At 49.3% G+C, this 16,874-nt stretch overlaps 1 protein-coding gene across 1 annotated transcript in view; it reads left to right on the forward strand.

Moving 5' to 3' along the window:
- The window catches only part of LOC144114635 (protein qui-1), a 565,534-nt gene that overhangs the window by 204,683 nt on the left and 343,977 nt on the right, over window positions 1-16,874 (forward strand). Inside the window, exon 2 of the mRNA XM_077648494.1 lies at window positions 15,899-15,979. The gene's annotated coding sequence lies outside the window, so the exon portion shown is untranslated. The remainder of the gene's footprint in view (window positions 1-15,898; window positions 15,980-16,874) is intronic.

The raw sequence follows: 16,874 nt of genomic DNA on the forward strand, positions 1-16,874 counted from the left end.
TACTTTTTCATTTTCTTTTCTCGGTCGTTTGTTTTTGTGACGCATGTTTACCACAGTACTCCGCCCCACGAAACCGCGCGCACTTGAAACGGGGTTTACAGTTGCCCAAGAAAGGCTGAACTCGAGCAGGGAATTATAGCACAAAGTAGGCCGATATACGAAACTTTCCTCAAAAGCAAGCAGTACCTCACATTTTCGATTCAGTCTAGTAGCGCTTTCTCTCTTGTTCCTCTTTCCCTGTTGTTTTATTCCACAGAAATGCGCGCCCATTCGCACGCACACACTACTACGCGCACAGAGGCTCCAGGCGCGCACGCGCAAATAGGCAGAGGTAAGCGCAAGCTGTCCCTGTAGTCTTCGGTGCGACTCGGAGCCCGCCCTGCCGAGGCCGTTTCAGCGTACAGCTCGCTACGGGTGACGTGGAAAGGGGAGTTCGTATCGGCTGAACCTGCAAGAACGAGCGGCCTAGCCTTTGTTCTGTTGCCGAGACGGTTTTTCAATAATGTCACCAGCTCAGCGCATTGAAAGCACCGTGTACCGGGCCGCAGTCGATACCGGGCGGGACGAGGCGCTCGAGCTGGGGCGGGGAGTGGCACGGGGCCCGTCCGCACGGGAGCGATCCGAGCCGCCTATAACTGCCAGTGCGCCAACAACCCTCCCGTCTCTTTGCCCGCTCCGCCCCCCCCCGCCCTTCTTTCTTCCGCAGTTCTTTTATTTCCTTCTATATCTTTCTTTTCTTCTTTTTGGTTGAATAACGGACAGCACAAGAGCAGGCCGAAAGATATGAAGTCGGCGGTATCGGAGCAATAGCTGGCTGTTCCCTGCAACGCCAAACTGATTCCGAGGCAGGTGTCGCGTCCGCAATATTTTGCGGCTAACGCAAGGCCTACGCGGTGCAATTCCGACCTGGCGTCAAAAAGACTCCATCAGGTAAGTATACGAGTGGGGCGCAGAAACACGCTAGGCAATAAATTCGAAAGACAGGTATAGTAGATACACATGTGCACGTCCTTTGATTTCCAAGGCCTACTGGCCGCGTTACTGCAGCGCTAAGGTCTATCGAATTTAGTGCAGCGCTCCGCACTGGGGTTATTTCAAAGCGCCGGTGCGCGTCGCCTAATCACCTGGAGGTGCTTCCCTGCTCGTTCATTTTTCATGTAAGAAGGTGCAGGGGATGCATTGAGGACGCGAAGCTGTATACCTTTACCGCCGGTCGTGTGGAGTAGTTCAGCCGGAGAAAGGCATGGCCCCACGCGCTGCTAACCGACAGCATCCGGCGCACGGCAAACGCGGCGCATCACAACGGACAGGAGCCGTTTACATTCAGCATGCTAACGAACCGCTCTGAATGGCGCCTCCGCCAGAGCTAAATAGTGCTCATCTCCGTCAAACAAAGGCGCTCCGCCCGTTCGGTGTTTGTCGCACCTCCCTTCGTTTACGAAGAAAAAAAACCCCGAATGCAAACACGTGGAATAATTGCAACAAGTCAATCAGCAGTTCTCCGCGACAATACCCCTGACGGCCTAAACCGAGGCCAGCTGAGGAAGCGTCATTTTTTACAGTGGCGCGTGCGGGGGCAGGCGAAACTGCTCAGCGACAAAGTACTCGTTGATTCCGCTTTGTTCGCGTGTTCAATGGGCGCATCACGCTCGTATTTCTTGCGGACACGAAGCTCCTTCGCAGCAGTCGCCGCTATTCGAGGGAAGGCGCGCCCACAATGGCGACCAGCATCGGGTTCCTCGGGCGCTTGCTGCCGCGCTGAGAGAAAGAATCAACTGCGCCCCGTCTGTATGCCTAATCGACTGTGCTTATCAATGTTTGCGGCACTGGCCCCATAAGGGAACAGCGAAGGAGACGGTATGTTTCTGAAATGGTTGCATGCACTGCCTTAGGCACCACTGCGTTGAACGAAGCAAACGACGAGAGGCAGCGTCGGGGTAATCTTGTTGTGGTCCGTGATGTAAACTTAGTTGCCCGTCAGTCCGCAATCTTCCCTCCTCTCATCGTTATTCTTACTTCGTGGCGGATAACAGTTATATTTTATTATCATACTTTATTCCCTCTGAAGTCGCTTCCTTCTGCCTTCTGGGAAAGAGTTTTTTCTGCCTATGAGTAAACGACGGGGCGATGCGGAGGGTGGGGTGTCTACACCAGCCATGTTTGGCGAGAAAAGTCAACTCGCATAGCGCCTCATGAGAAGTAATCTTTGCACGGGGAAGAAAAAAACCGAAGCACTAAGTGTATCTTCTCGATTCTCGGGCACTTTAACAACGCTCGTAAAGATACGAAGAAAATGTTCCAGGCACGCCGAGTCTTTTTCACGAGTGCTGGGGGCAGCGCTCAGATACTCGTCAGCCTTTGTTCCTGCTGTTTTATAAATTTCAGATGCCGCCATAGTCTTCCAAGACGGCCGTCGCGCAGTGCTTAGAGCTCCTAAATTCTGATATGTGTTCTTACATAACTCATGGCGTTGCTTTTCAGGGCAGCTGTTGCCGTCTGTGAAACCTATTTATATATCGCGCGAGTTTCTTCTAGAGTATTTTGTCTCTTTTGCCCTTTGATTAAACTTTTATTCGTGGAGTGAAACCTAGAGGAACAACGATGGACTATACGGAATACCTCCGCCATTCGCTCGGCTGTTTATTTACCACCTCTTTTCCTGCTGTAGAAGAAAAATAATGCATATAAGGAGAAACGCTGGATGGGGGAGGGGGGGGGGGCAATTCGCGCACTGCAATCATTTGTACCCTCAAGGGTGTAGTTGTGAATGGCAGCGCGTAACGCTACATACAGTGTGATGCAGAAGGAGCTCTGTTTATATCTTGCAGGAAGATGCCAAGAGAACTTTATTTCTATTTTTGCTGAACCGTAGATCTCGTTTCTGCCTCTGAGAGAGAAAGTAGCATATCAGAGCACTACCCCAAGAAGGACCGTATAGCACGCACTGCGGTGAGCATGCGATATTGACCGAGCTGTACTCGTCCGTGGAGCGTGCTCCCAGTGCGTGCCTGTAATCTCCCCAATTAACTTGAAGGCGCCGCTGCGGGTGACGCAAGGAAGATAAAAGGAAGCAGCCGATACAGCAAAACTGCAGCTCCCGAGTCAACACCTCCTCCTCCCGCGGGAGAAGAGGCGAGCAGCTCGTCTTCAGCTGGAGTTCATTACGCACACCCATTGGCGGGTCCCGGGATTTCCGGAACCGTCAGATTCCGCCTTCGTCGTCCTGCAGCAGCGTGACCCGTTCTGGCCTGCTTTGCTGTACGCCTTCTTTCTTCTTTTCTCTCTCTTTCGGTCTTCTGCGGCGCCCCATATTGTCCTCTTATTTTCTCTCGCCCTCCGTCGTTCTTTTGTCGCGTTCGCGCTCCATTCCTTTCGGGACACCAATCAGCGAGCTTTATACCTAACTACGAAGAGAAGTATTATCAGCGGCAAAAGCGAAGGCTTTTGCGCAGCGCCGTACGCTAGCCTGGCACGCTGAGTGTGTGCAGTGCGTGGCACGGCGCGCTAACACGAGGACCCGCTCGACGCTTCCGACATGCAAGCCCCGCTTCTCTCGCCTAATGATTGTTTGCCAAAAGTACGCATGCCTGTTTCGATGCCCGGCTGCCTATCCGTCGATCTCTGTTGGTCGCCCCCGTGCCCGGGCTGCTCGGCCCTTGGTCCTCTCCGAGTAGGTAATCGCGTCCATCCCCTCTGCAGGCTGACCGCACGCCTTTCCCTTGTTTGTGCGGCTGGGCACCTCGCTGCCTCACCTCATTCGCTTTCAGGAAATGTGATCATGGAGGTGACTCGATCAGTGCGACCTGCTCCCATAACGCACTACTCACTCCGGCAAGGCCTCAACACCGAGCCTCTTTTACGCCTCGCCGTCGAGACTGTGCTCTTCTTGGAACACAGGCATAGGTAGAGGCGGGCACGGGACGTATACACTGATCTCAAGAAAACAAATGCAAGGCTTGCGTGCTGAGAGGAACCTATATTGGAAAGTTTTTGTTTTACTCTAGACGCCTCGCTTGCCATGTCGCGCTGCAAACTTTGCTTTTGCATGAAATTAAGGAGACTTTGCAATGATTTATTCTGGCGAAACTTTTATTGCTTGAAGACATGCACAGAGACGAAGTAGACAGCACGGGCGCGTCTGTCCGTGCCTTCAAGCGCTACAAGTTTCGTCATGACGAACCAACTCGCCTGAACAGCCAAACAGATCCCTGTTCTGAGTCCCTTGCAGAAATTCATTTTTATTCAATTCAAACAAGTACACAACGACACGATAATGAGAAAAATAAAGCCTTAGTGATGAAAAGATAAACCTGTTCACTGGCCGCTGTTGCCCATATGACGCCAAACACAGCGGTTAGTACATTGTATACGCGCACACAAAGCTGAATTTTATTTGGGCATAAATCGCTATCTTATGAAAGGTTTGAAGAGGCCCTTGGAAGTGTCATGTACAAACTTCCAGCCATTTTTAGGTGATGTATAGTCAAGCAGTTTTAGGTTAAATAAGTTGACTGATGGTTGAAAATTATTCCCTGTCACAATGACAAAAAGACTAAGAAAAGGAAATGGTCACCAAATGCAAACATAATTTAGGCCTTTTGCACAGCTTTTACTGATCGCATGAACGTGACAAGATGCAAACAATAACTCGGACGTTAAAAAAATGGATAAAGCAACAGAAAAAGGGATGGCGCCCGTGTACATGAAGGGTTCGCTACATGGTTATATCAATTGGTTAGGTGCTGCAAAATGCCATTATATCACTTTTTCGTCCTTTCAAGGGACGCACAAAACTGATCTTTTTTTTTACATTATGATAGCAAGACAATGAAAGGACACGTCCAAAAATTAAAAAAAAAACACGCCAGCCGTCTGAATGATCAACGTGACCGCTTTTTTTTTTTCATTTTCAGCCCTTCGACTTAGTTTCAGCCAGCAACTGTAAGAAGTGCCAAGCATTTTCTTTTCTTGCTTTCTCTCTTTTGAAATGCGCAAAGCTTTTACAGTGCCACACCAGTCCGTTTGGTCCTTGCTGGCACAAATTGTCTAATAACAATAATCTGCAAATGCCCGGTCTGATAGTTTGACGTTTACATTATCCCCTTTCTGACCAATGCTACATTGCTTGGGAAAACAGCATACCTGTTATACTTACACCTGTTTGATTGTCCTATCCTCGGTCACTTTATTAACTCGCCGGATTTCACTTTGAAATCCTCACCATTGTCGAAAACCGCCGAGGAGTGGCTTTGTTGATCGACCGACGATTGATTGACTGGTTGATTGGTTGATTGATTGGTTGATTGATTGATTGATTGATTGATTGATTGATTGATTGATTGATTGATTGATTGATTGATTGATTGATTGATTGATTGATTGATTGATTGATTGATTGACCGACCGACCGACCGATCGATTGATCTAGAGGAAACTACATGAATCTGTCTGGCTCTTAAATCAGTCACTCATAAAATTCTGCATTTTCTCTCTCTGCTTTGAAGGTTCTTTAGAAATTCTAGCCCTTTACTAACGTGCAGTACAATGCTGCGCAGAACGCCGCAGTAATTGTGAGGCTTTCGAAATGAGGCTTCTCCTGGCGCCATCAAATCTCTCTACATCAAATCTACTCTACATCAAATCGACTTGCTGGTTGAAATCAAGCATTGAGTGGCAAGTGCCTGTCTGTATGAGGCACTCAGAGCCCACATGCGCGCCTCGAATGGAATAAGTTATGCTCAAGAATCCACGTGCCGCGTCTAACAAATGCTTGATGCGAACTAATCCAAACTGTGATAGGCTTTACACGGCGCTTTCAAGGCAAGCTTTTTTGAACGGCACGCAAGAGCTTGATCGCATTCTTGTAGCCGAAAAACACCTTTCTAAGTAGATTGAAAGTACCGGCCTCACGCTAAGGGTTTGTTCGAGATTCCCACTTAAGCAGGTATTACGAAAGTATCGCGGTCGGGGAGGAAGGTGCGCTCAGTCGCAAAAAGCTGTGGTGGTTACGAACGTTGACAACTCAGGTACGAGGATAGATTGAAAACTAAACATTTTGATAGATTTACCTGTCTGGTTGGATTTGAAGACTTATAATAAACTGCACATCTCCAACCAAAAATGTTAACTTTAACCCAACGTTTCGAAGCCGACTCGGCTCCTTCATCAGGGGTGACTGAGGGCAGTAGCTAGCGTCTTTTAAGTATGGAGGGAAGGGGGGGGGGTGAAAAGAACGACAGCTGTGTCGCGCAAGACGCGGGGGAGGGGGAGGGGGAGGGGTTTTAGGCTGTTAGTCACGCTGGCGCACTGCAGGGAGGTGCTGAATGGCGACTTTTTTTCGTTGCGTTGAAGAGCGAAGTCCCTGGGCATATACTGGGGGCAGGTTTCCTTTTGTGCGGTTGATATTGTTCGGGGTGGTTTGGATATGCCAGGATTCCAGAAGGTGCCTCTTGTGGTAATTTGTTTCGATTCCGAAGATGCGGGTCTCTTCAAAGTTGACTCTATGGTCGGAGTCCTCGGAATGTTCGGCTACTGGATTGCGCTCTCTTGCGAATTTGCGGACGTCGTTTTTATGTTGCCGAATTCTTTCTTTGAAATTTTTGCCTTCGCCGATGTAGCTTGCGTCGCAGTCGGCGCATGGAATTTGGTAGACAATGCTTTGGGCTCTTTCTCTCGGCGGCCGGTCTTTGGGAACAGGTAGGCAAAGCGCAACAGTGTTTGTGGGCTTGTGCGAAACCTGGAGACCCGATCTTTTCAGGATTCGTGCGATGGTTTCGCTGACACCTCCGACATAAGGTAAAGTGACGTATTTTGGTGGTGGCGTTGGTATTTGTACGTTGATTTCTTTACGAATGTTGTGTTTTTGACGTCGAATGGTTTTTTGAATAAAGTCTTTTGGGCAGCCGTTCATGATGAGTCCTTTGAATATCGTGCGTTGTTCTTTTTTTCTGCCAAGCTCTGTGCTGCAGCGTGTCTCAACTCTTCTGAACATCGTCTTCACCACTGATGCTTTATGGACTATCGGGTGGTTCGAAGAGAAGTGGAGATACCGGCCTGAGTGGGATGGTTTGCGGTATACGGAGAATTGAAGGGTATTGTCGTTTCGGGACACGAGGACGCCCAAAAACGGCAGGGAGTTTTCTTGTTCCACCTCTAGCGTGAACTGAATGTCAGGTTCTGCGGAGTATAATTGACGAAGGAAATTTTGAGTCTCGGATTTTTTGATGAGGGCGAAGCAGTCGTCGACATACCTGAGGAAAATATTTGGTTTCGGGTAGAATGAGTTGAGGGCTCGTTGTTCGACGTGTTCCATTGTTAAATTGGCCATGACAACAGAGATGGATGCTCCCATTGGTGTTCCTTTCACTTATCGGTAAAATTCCCCGTTTGACGACAAGTATGTGTTTGATAGGCACAACTCCAGGAGGCGGCACACATCATTTACACTCAGCGGTTTTTGGTTGGAGATGTGCAGTTTTTTATAGGTACGTGGATAGGGAGAAAAGGATGCGACCTTCAGAAAAAGGGGAGGTGTATTAAATTCTTTCTGGCGGTGTAATATGGACGTGTTAACGGGTTCCATACAAAGCGCCGTTATACACAGAAGAGAGACGTCATCTCGAACTGAGAAAGAAATAAAGTTTCAGCCTCGTTTTTATTTTTGTTTTTCAATGTCAAGAGAGCACTTACAGGAGCCAAATGCTACATATGGTCTGCTGTACGTGGACAACTTTTCTGCAGCGGGGCACCACGATCGCGTGCCATTTGTGCATGCCGTGTCTTGGCTGAAATTGTGGGAAATACGGGCAACATAACGAGGACGTGGCTCTCTACAGTCCAAAGTCACGGTCGACACTGCCCGAAAAACTCTGGCACTTTCACAGTGTACGGAGCAGTCAGAAAGAGTCGCAGCTGGCGACGCTCGTGCGGGGATCGTTCTATCGTGATGCATCACGGCTTGGAGCAGCATCTGGCAGCAGCATTACGTTAATTTGCTTCGGTAGTGCAATTGTCGAGTGTTACTCCTTGTACGTTTTAGATAACGCGCGGTTACGGGGCGTGCTAATCATTTACGACGTTGCAGCGTCGTTCCCGTTACTTCCCGGTGCGAAGACTAGCAGACGAAACTAGACCCATGCACTGTTTGTCTAGCGGTCTTGGGCTATTGCAGAAAGCATAGACAGGACGTGAGAGATGCGACAAATGACATATGTCTCGAGACATGACATGAGTTCGTGTCTTGCGAATCCCTTTATTGCCATGCGCTCAGAAACTTGCTCCTGAGCACCTGAATATAAGCGGCGCCAGATGCAGGGCCGCGTGACAGTTGCCGTCACGCGCGTATGCACATGCATCACAAGGCGTTGGGACTGAGCTCGTCAGTATGTATGAGTAGCAGCGACTCAGGCTAAATTCATGAAAGAGTTTACTAATCAGCTAAGTACGTACAACAGTGGATGTAAAAGAAAAAATCTGGATTCGAAGTTTCAAGTCGAGCACATACAGAATGGCAAGGAAGAATGGCCCAAGTACTGTCTCGCTCAAAATGAGGAGTCAAATGTTGGGAATCATTGCGTGCTGTGTGCGCGCTCTGCTTCCACTATTCTGGACAGCTGCAGCTGTATATTCGGGATGAACAACCTCGCTCGGGGTTTCAAGCTAGTTTATCCTACAGCCTCTTAAAAACGACTCTATCCCGGATAAGCAGAACTTTATTTGGCCTCTCCCAAATTCAGTTCGCATACCGGCGTCAGTTGTCTTGAAACTTGACGAACAGTAAACGGCGTCGATCAATGGAATAACTCGAGGCTCATGCACTTGCGTCGTTGACGCCTGTCCCCGAAGTTTTTCTTATGTACAACATACGTGGTCGATTGCTTTTGTGACCTGAGGGAAGAAGCATTGGAAGCCTTTGCTCTACGCCTGAACAACATAGAACCAGCAATACATTTTACCTTTGAAGAGTTCGATGGGCGCCTTCCTTTCCTGGATGTACTCGTCTCCTGCGATTCTTCGCGACTGACATTCAGCATTTTCAGAAAGCTAACCCACACCGGTTACGGTATTCATTTCACTTTTGTCCGCCCTGTTTCCCGAAACTGTTGTTGCATCACTCCTTCGGGGGAAGGAAATAATCTGTACCAAATGAGAAGACTAGGCTGCTGACTCGAAGCACATATACGCCGCAGTGCGTCTATTTGCGGCTGTCCTGGACCTTTTATTGATTCTGAGGAGCGTCAGCCTGACCTTCCTGCGCTCCGTCCGATCCCTGGTATCCAGAATGAGAGCTGCGCTCCCGCATGTTCCGGTCATCAGTGAAAAGCTGGCACCTATACTGCACTGTACTATGACATGCAGACTGCGCATGCGCCAACCCGAAAGCACATGACTGAATTAGCGCAGGCGAAGAAAAATGTAAAGGAAGAAAAATTCCAAGGTGTCATATACCAGGTGTTTCAGGGACCGAGGTGATCCCTCGTGTTGAAAAATGTGGTTTTTGAGGTAAACAGAAGCTTTTTCCGCCATACTAATGCCAGCGTTGGCGCAACGATGTAAATCTGGCACCGGTATGTGCAACATGTATGGGTTCCGTCATGCGCCGTATTTAAAGTGACGCTACTACATTTTGCCTTCACTGTAAACAGGGGTCCCGTTGGGGAGCCTAAGAGGCATTAAAAAAAACATTCATTTTTCGTCATGTATTATACCGATTGGACGGGCTTTCGTCACTCTTGACTTCAAGCCTTGGAACGTCATTCGCTGGTTAACCTGAAAAAAGAAAAACGAGCAATAAATCTTTCATATCTCGTACGGAGCTCGATTTTTTTAACATGAATAGAACATGCGTTGCCACAGGGCATGCACGATCAGGCGTGGCTACTAGCGGTTTTTGTGGAACTTGCCACAGAGACGTCTGGAGATAAAATTATTCGCGAATAATACATTGACAGCATGTTTGGATTACGTTACATCATTTTATATGCTTTCCAGACAAGTATGAAAATGCATACACAAAATGTTTATTTTCTAGATTTCTACCCTGACATGTACAGAGCCCGCTAAACTGTAGACCACAAGAACGGTGCACTGCAGAGCATTTAAAACGGCGTATGACATTTACCATGGCCGCCAAGTTTCAGAGACAGTGTTTTCGAGCAAGCGGGAGAAAATATAAAAAAATATAGCACAAGGCATATCAACATTCAGCTGCTGTTGGATTCCGCAAGCTTTGGACGAGCTTGTCGTGCTCACTGTACTTCTGGCTCATCGATCTAGGGTTTTATATTTTTTCCACAATTCGGGGGTAAAAATCGGGCGATCTTTTTTGTGCTCAAATTCGGGTAGGGATCCGGTTATTAAATGAAACGTTCCATATGTCCCATATGTCCGGGGTATTTCGCGCCAATTTTTTTTTTGAGCAAAAGACACTATACTATAAGCGCTCGTTTTTGTGAGAGGCATAAATTGCTACATTTTTGGCTGCTTGTTATTCGTGGTATGGCTTTAAACTAAGAAATGCATGAATAACAAGCTATAAACGAAGTTTAGAACCATCCGTTAACAGCAAAAAGCCCTCTGAAATAAGTGGAAGATATCCACTAGCCTTCGTGAAGTGTCTTCGGCCTTGCGCACTGGAAAATTGCTTTCTCGTGAAGGCGGATTTGGGATAGAAATCGAGTTTATCCCGACAATTAAGGAATCTGTTGGGTTTGCAGGAATCGGGTAAAATCGGCTTTTACAAGAAAATGAAAGGCTCTCTATTCTGTGTCAATCTACATAAGGACACGTTCGCATCGGCGAGTCACAGGAGTCGCGCGGATCTACCGGCGCCAATCTCAATACTCATGTCCGTGCCGACGATTACCTCCGGCTACCACGCGACGAGTCGCGGACTCGCCGCGACGAGGCTTGCCCAACAATGTTCGGTTACTGGAAGCATATTTCTTTGCCTTCATTGCTTTGACTACGAAGTACTTTTTACTACGTTTTCTATTGTCATCTCCTGTCGGCGTCCTTAACGCCAGAAAGAAAATGTTAGGTTACAAAAAAAAAAACAGCTTCGTCTACGTATTCTTGCCTCAAACCCTAAACATTGTCATGACATGAGACAAAGCATGTGATGAAACCAAGTGATTTTCTGCCCTGGTGCCATGCAGCGAAAAGGCTCCTATTTTCTGGCGCTGTTGGGAAGCCATTCTTGCGCAATCCGAGCACTCCTTTTTGAAGAACGAGTACCTGACAGCGATTCTCGGAAAAGCTGCTCTCTACGTCGTGTGGGCGGGAGAGGCGAAGCTGGCGCGCGACGCATAAATGGCGGCGGGCGATCCTCCCAGTTCACTGTTCCATGGGATCCGTCGTCCGGCGCTGGCCCCGTCGGAGGGCAGGAGACGCACCGGGGCTTCTACAGGAACGTGCTGTGCTGCCACAGCTTTTCTGGATTAAAGCAAAATCCGTTTCAGGAAGTTTAAGCCGGGGGTCATTTAAATGAAGTGCCGGGACGGGTTCAATCTGCCTGCCATGGTTGTAGAAGCCAGTGAGCAGGGGTTTCGCCTCCCATCAGGTGAGAGCGAAATTTAGCGGGCACGGAGCACTTTAGTGAGGCAATTTATATAACTCGTAGGTGGAGAGCGCCGGGGTTAAGGGGGTGGCATTGAACGGTTGTGGATTGGAGGCCTGTCGATATACAGGCGGCAAGGAAGAAGGGCCCGACGGTGGCGTTTATGTGCCGGCGCGTGCTCCGCGTAGTTGCGTCGCGCGTGTCGCCCGAAAGATTCGTTGCGCCTGTCCATTTGGGGAAAGAATAACGGGTGCCAAAGGAAAGTGAATAATTGCGGGAGGGGCCAGCGCAACGAGGCCCACTGCGCGCAGAAGAAGCACGCGCTCGCGAAGCGAAAGTCGCGGTAGATGAACCGGCTGCAGCGCCTGGCGGCGGGACCGTGGCGTACTGCAGCGCCGCGGGAGCGGCTGTGCGCCTGCAGTCCCGCGCCGTAATGGAGCGGCGGAAAAGGGTGATTAAGTCGGAGGCAGAGCGTGGCCTTCCGGCCGGTTGCTGATTCTGTCTCTTGGCGGGATTAGCTGCCGACTGGCGCGCCGCTTCAAGAGCCGCTGTGATGACGGCCGGGTCCTCTCGGTCCCTTCACCAAAGGACGGCATACAACGCACACATACACCACACACGCACGCACGTACGCACACGTTCGAGCACGCGTGGAGCCAGAAATACACATTCCGTCCCAAGAAGAAAACGAAAGCGAGGGAAGAGGCGGAGATGAACGGGAGAAAAAACGAAGAGAACGGTGAAAGCGAGCTCTCGCTCGGGCAGCAAGAAACGAAGACGGCTCTCTCGCGGGAAAGTGTCTCATTCTCCCCGGCTGCCGAGGCGGCGCTGCATTCAGCATGGACCCTGAAAGATCATTCTGCGCAGCCGTCCGCTCTTTCGTGTTGCGTTGTTGTTTCTTCTATGCGCCGCTTCGTCTTCGGCTGTTTGTTCCCCGCGAAAGTGGAGCCTTGCCGCTGTTTCATTTTCCCGATCGCGAGTGTTCCCGCTTGCGTTCTGCGTTATTGAGCTTTTACCTTTTCCTGGATGCGTTCCAGCGAGTTGCGGCGCTCGATCACGTCGAAGCGGTGCGCTTTCGGTCCCCGGAAGCTCGTCATGTCTAAATGTCCTTTGTTGGACCTGGTGCCGCAAAGGCGGCTTTTCGAAAGAAGAGAAAATGACGATTTATTGCGGGAGGGCTCTTTACTATACGGCATATGTGTTGCCGCTGGAAAATTGAGCGCCTCTATTGTCTCGTTCAAATCAGGCGCGCGCGCGTGCGCTCGATAACCTTGTGACTAGGATTGACGACTGGCGGTGCAGCGGCACTTGTTTTGTTCCCTGCACTCGGTCTTCTCCACACTGCCTATTCATGCGAGCTCCCGGGAAGCTTCACGGACACACTCGGCAAAAGTCCGCGGAGGAAGTGAGGAAAAGGGTCTGGCCTTTCACTGAATAAAAGGGCCGGGTTCGCAAAACATTTCCCATACGCCTCAGCAAGCTGTAGCGGCTCGTGATGAAACTGCGCCTTATGAAGTGTTCCTGGCTATTCTGTCTGACCAATGTGCCGACCATTAGTGAACCGTTGTTAATATTCGACCGCCCGGGGGTTTTCAAAAGGGCGCGGAAATTGTAGAATATTGGCGGTTGTGCACTCCTCCTCTGTGCAAGTGTGGCCGCCGCGGCTGGGGTCGAACCCGAGACCTCGCGCTCGCTAGAAGTACGGCATGGCAGCTCAGCCAATGCTGCGGACAACGAAACGATATTGCATCCCGGGAGATTTGCACACGACCGGGAATCTGGCCTCGGATTCCACGCAATCTGGAGACAAGTACCTGAGCGAAGGATTTCGCGTATTCTGGAAATAAGCACCTTGATCAGGGATACAGGCAGGAGCAATCGATGCCAGCAGGCGATTTTCTAAACGTGAAATTTAGCGTGGACGGAACACTCGAGTGAGGCAATTTATAACTCGTAGGTGGAGAGCGTTAGGGTTAAGGGAGTTAAGCCCATGGTGCTATTAGCGCGCTCGAGGGCTGTCATCAAGCACTTCGGGAATCTTCCCCATTTTCAAACACCATAGCCATGCAAAAAAAAAAAAGATTTCACTAGCGGGAAATTATAATGGGGACACTGTAGAGGCTATTTCCTGGTAACTGCTCAAAATAGACATGCCGGGTTCATTGAAAAAATCTGAGTTCTATCATTTTAATGCGTTTTAAACCCGTCAGGTGCGCCAGTCAATTACCAAAAGCACTGAGCTACGCCTGAGATCCAGCAGAACGAACCGTTTTACGTTTACACATTGGGATTATAACCATGCGTACCGGGTTAACGGGCGATAAAAGAAATGCAGAATATACAAGCTATTTGCCCTAATATGTCCTGCAATATTTAAAAATAGGCTTTTCAAGTTAGAAAAGCGTTGTTTTCGGCATAGCATCATCAGCGGCGTAGCGCATCAGAATATAGATAAGACGTGCTAGTTTATGGGATGGGAATCTGTTACTGAATAGTCAACTTTTTAGCTATTACTGTTAAGTCTCCTTATTTATTGAGAGGCGTGTAGCCCGTCATAAATAATATGCATCTCAGTTTTTAGAATTTCGAAAACGCAGCTACCGTCGAAGCTGTGGCCCAACAAATTTTTCCTGCATCGTGCTAAAATACATGCGTTTTGGAAAAGCATGCGAGCAAAACAACCCCTCCAACGCACGCTATTTTTGTCGTCTGAAAGTGTTATTGTTGCCAACCTTTCACGAAGGATCGTAAACCTAAAGGTAAAGCCCGTGTGTGTTCTGAGTGGCGTAAGGAACAAGCACTCCACCCGACAATGTTTATTTTTTCTGGCTCACCTAATCAACAGCTACGAATCTAATGCTAGAAGCACGAGTACGGCCTCGGCACCACGGGCCCGATTTCCAAAACTTTCTCTATATGAGGTATATCAATCCCTCGCAGACATCCTTGGCGGTCGCCTTGCTGGACATTGCAGTCGATCGCGGCACGGACCTCATAGCTGTATCACGAATCGACCTTACGCAAGACACCTTACGCAACTTCGTGAAATTGGCCCCTGCGTCTTAATTCAACGCTGGAGTAACACGTACACCTGCATCAAGCGAACTGCATGCGCCTGGTGCTCGGACGTCGGAATCCATTTCTACGCTCCTTTTTTTCCCGCTACACCTATCTCGCTGCTTTTCGTGGCTTCTGCCTCCAACCACCCGAAGTGCACATCCACGCTGGGTCGCGAGAGCCCTTTGGCATTGCGAGCCGAGGTTCTTTATGTACCGCCGTTTCTTCGCCAAGTGTACAAGCTATGCGGCGGGGACCGCAGCCTCTCCCGCACTTGGAAGAAAGCGGTGCGTTCGATCGCCACGCACCTCTCGGCTGCTGTGAAGGTGGCAGCTGTGGCACAGTAGCCACCGAGCAGCTCACGGCGCGGCCACGTAGCCTTCCCAGAAAAAAAAAGAAGAAAGTAAGAGGAAAAAAGGCCTGATATTCTCGTCTCCACTTCTACAAAGGCTGCGTACTGACAATGGAAACCGAGACGGGGCCTCGCGCGAAGGTGTCCTGTTGCGCCTTCGTCTGAATGGATTCCAGCAAGGAGGGAGGCTGTATCGGCTTTGCATAAGGACCGACCAAGATAGAAACACCCACAGGTTCTCGCTTTCTCGTCCGAACCTATTTCTACCACGCTCCGCGGGTGCGGCGCGCATCAAGCGGCCTGCATAACGGCACCTGCACTTTGCTCCTTCGGCGAACGCGAAGACAGCGCCTGACTGTGCCGCCACCGCCACTCGTCGCTGCGATTTAGAGTGGACGGAACGAGGCCCGGAGCGTGCGCGGTCGAGAAAAGAGAGTGAGGAGGAAGAAAAGCGTGTGGCGGCGCCTGAATATTTGAAGAGGTTTGCTGGAGACCGAAGCTCGTTCGCTCTGCGCGCAATAGTGCTCGGGATAGGACTGCACTGATATCCACGAAAGCCACTGCAGGGCTCTTATCTTTCGGGGACTTTGTTGATCTCGGGGGTGGAGCGGAGGTGCTTTTGCGCGAATGGGACGGTGGCCTATCAGAGTGAATCTATTCTCTCTGAGAATTGAATTTCTCCCCAGTGCAATGTATACTTCAGATCGACACGTTTACACAGTGCCCCGCTCTGAATCCTGGAACATTCTCATTTCTATAGGGGCTTTGGAACTGCCTTGGTCGGTGGTTTGGGGTCGTTTCTTGTAATGCAAGTCTTAGGCGGAATTTAAAACCGACCCTCTCTTGTATGTGCACTCGACGGCTCAAAGCCTGCGATGGTGTATGCTAACTCAGTTCCTTCATGTTGCTTCTCATTTTCTTCTGCTCAACAGGATCCACTCCTGGCACGCCAGATGGCCACAGCTTGATGGTCAGCGCTGAGTAGAGAAGTCAAGTCATCGCCGTCGATTCAGGCAAGAGATGTTCGTCATCGGGCATATCAACAAGTGACGAGCTTCATCTGTCCGAGAGAAAGCTTACAAAGGGATGCGGGTGCTGGATGCTGCATGACAACCAGCACTTGTATCCTTGTTCTGTGGCTTTACCTCTTTTAGCTGCATCCTATACCTTTCCGGTGAATGGTTTGTTTCTCTACCTGTGCTGGTTATCTGTGGAGGCAGTGCACAGTGGCGTACTTCCAGGAATTCGAAATATCGATCTCATTCTTTGAAGCTTTTTCGGAATAGGTAAACATACTACGCGGCTGCGGTACCTAAATGTTGAAGAATTTTAATACCCGATTAAAAAAAGCGACTGGCGGTGCTTTGCGATAAGATAATTTGTTTGAAAACCACATGCGTACAGAATAAGCGAAAATCTGCGAGCGTCTCGGAATGCGGCATTGTATCTCTGTCGGATACTTTGTGAGTACAAATTTTAATGGAAACAACATTCTCGATGGCGAGAACCGAAAACTGTAGTAGTTATGTGAAACTGGCTTCGAAGACATTGAGCACCCACGGGACAAAGATGTTACGCTTTCCTGAATTTCCTTGGGGTTTCCATAAATGGTACTGAAGTTTTTTGGTTTCCGACATCGATGAAAGTTTGATCACAATCGGGAATTTTTCATAGTTAGTTTATTAAGAGACGTAACCCTGCAAAGGGACGGATTGACGTAGCAGTGAAGCATAATCTTTATTTAAGGATGCTGACATGGCCACAACGGTCACGGCCGCAGTTCTAGCGAAATTGAAGGCTGTTAAAATGCCCTCATATGCTACCAGTTTTCGTACTGCACGTCGGCGTTCGCATCCTAATTTCATTTTGTGCACACTGTGTACAGAAGCCTCTAAAGTAATAAAGCTA

Source organism: Amblyomma americanum, chromosome 1, assembly GCF_052857255.1.
Source record: "Amblyomma americanum isolate KBUSLIRL-KWMA chromosome 1, ASM5285725v1, whole genome shotgun sequence".
Lineage (NCBI taxonomy): Eukaryota > Metazoa > Arthropoda > Arachnida > Ixodida > Ixodidae > Amblyomma > Amblyomma americanum.